Source organism: Mastomys coucha, unplaced genomic scaffold (genome assembly GCF_008632895.1).
Source record: "Mastomys coucha isolate ucsf_1 unplaced genomic scaffold, UCSF_Mcou_1 pScaffold7, whole genome shotgun sequence".
Lineage (NCBI taxonomy): Eukaryota > Metazoa > Chordata > Mammalia > Rodentia > Muridae > Mastomys > Mastomys coucha.
Window position 1 is genome coordinate 59,626,332 of NW_022196913.1, and position 1,970 is coordinate 59,628,301.

Genomic DNA, 1,970 nt, shown 5'->3' on the forward strand with positions numbered 1-1,970 from the left:
AGCCCGACCCTCCTCCTGACTCCACACAGCAAAGGTCCACGGTCAGCCCGACCCTCCTCCTGACTCCACACAGCAAAGGTCCAAGGTCAGCCTGACCCTCCTCCTGACTCCATAAGCATTATTCAAGGATCCAGAAAGAAGCTGGTAGAACAGCTCATCTTTTCTTCTTTCTCTGTATTTATATTTTGTTTTGTGTTTATGTGTGACTTTTCCCCTACATGTTCAAAGGACTTTGAATATCTCACTTGTATTACTTATGTGATGTATACATGCACAGGCATGGGGATCAAAGGACAATTTTTCCAAGCTAGTACCCTCCTTCCACCACATGGTCTGGTGATCAAACAAACTCAGGTCATCAAGCTTGGGGAGCAAGTCCCTTCAGCCCTATTATCCAGGATTTTTCTTCTTTTGTTTTGCTTTCTCCCTATGTAGGCCTAGATGTCCTAAAACTCACTATGTAGACCAAGTTGGACTCAAACTCACCAAAATCCTTCTGTCATTGTCACCCTAGTAAAGTATTTTTTTTTCCTTTTTTTTTGGAGGGGTGAGGGGTAGAGTGGGTAGAAGGTATTGTAGTTAAATATTTTTAAATGTTTTTACTTATTATTTCTCTTCATTTATCTAATTTTGTTTACCCATTTTATTTTTTTATTTAGGAAAAAACCTTGCCATAGTTTCTTTTCTTAAGACAAGATCTCATTGTGTTGCTCTAACTAGTGTGAAACTCATTATGTAGACCAGGCTGGCCTTCTGGGAAGAGCTAGGATTAAAGTAGGTACCAGCAGGACTCAGCTTTCTTTTTCACTCTTTTCCCCCAATGATTCCTTCTTTCCCCCCTTTCATGTCAAGTTTATCTTACTGACTTTTTAATATTGTTATATTTTATGCTTTTATTCCCCATCCTACATTTGTTAAATTTTGCTTTGAACTTTTCTATTTAGTGGTGCTTTCTTACTCTCCTACTCCTGTCTCTCTCTTCTCCCAAGTTTTTCTCTATTTCATGTCTTTTTTTCATTAATTTATTTTATGTATATGAGTACAGTGTCAATGTCTTCAGACACACCAGAAGAAGGCATCAGATCCCATTACAGATGGTTGTGAGCCACCATGTGGTTACTGGGAATTGAACTTGGGACCTCTGGAAGAGCAGTCAGTGCTCTTAACCGCTGAGCCATCTCTCCAGCCCCATCTTATTCATTTCTTCTTCTTTTCATCTATTTAACTTTGCTCCCCACTTTTCTCCCCTTCTCCAGTTCCCTTTTCTCTCACTCATTTGCTATTTCCACACTTTCTTTAAAGAATGTTTAATGTCATACCACATTCTACAGCAGAATGGTACCTTCAGTTATACAGTTATTATATAACTGACTATATATTAATGAGATATATTTGACTTTGTGTATTTCTATATCTAATAGTTTGATATTACTGCTGCTATAGTAGTGTGTTTCCTCCCGAGTAGGCTGCTAAGTAAGAAGATCCACCTCCAAAATCCCGAAGAGCTAGCGTAACCAACAGATACACAGATCACAACAATAAAATCCAAGAAATACAAAGTCAGGACGACACAAGTACCCTAAAAGACCATGATCCTCAACAATGGAAAGTAAAATAAGTAAAGTGCACATGAGGCTTTCAAATATTGTCTGGTAAAAATGACTTATGATCTAACTTAGCACACAAACATGGAGGAAAATTTCAGAAAGGAAACTGACATTTTTATTTGAAAGGGAGAGAGAGGAAGCAAAGGAAAAAGTAAGAAGCAAGGGAGAAGGGAAGGGAGAAAGATGAGGGAAGGGAGAAAGGTGAAGGAAGAAAGGTGAAGGAAGGGAGAAAGGTGAAGGAAGGAGAAAGGTGAGGGAAGGGAGAAAGGTGAGGGAAGGGAGAAAGGTGAAGGAAGGAGAAAGGTGAGGGAAGGGAGAAAGGTGAAGGGAGGAGAAAGGTGAGGGAAGGAGAAAGGTGAGGGA

The 1,970-nt window shown here is 39.6% G+C and overlaps 1 protein-coding gene and 1 long non-coding RNA gene across 8 annotated transcripts in view; one reads left to right on the forward strand and one right to left on the reverse strand.

Moving 5' to 3' along the window:
- On the forward strand, positions 1-1,626 carry LOC116081613. The gene is made up of 2 exons (XR_004114933.1): positions 1-85; positions 1,466-1,626. It is a non-coding gene; the product is annotated as an uncharacterized LOC116081613 (long non-coding RNA).
- The window catches only part of Uimc1 (ubiquitin interaction motif containing 1), a 78,239-nt gene that overhangs the window by 36,027 nt on the left and 40,242 nt on the right, over positions 1-1,970 (reverse strand). The window lies entirely within an intron of this gene.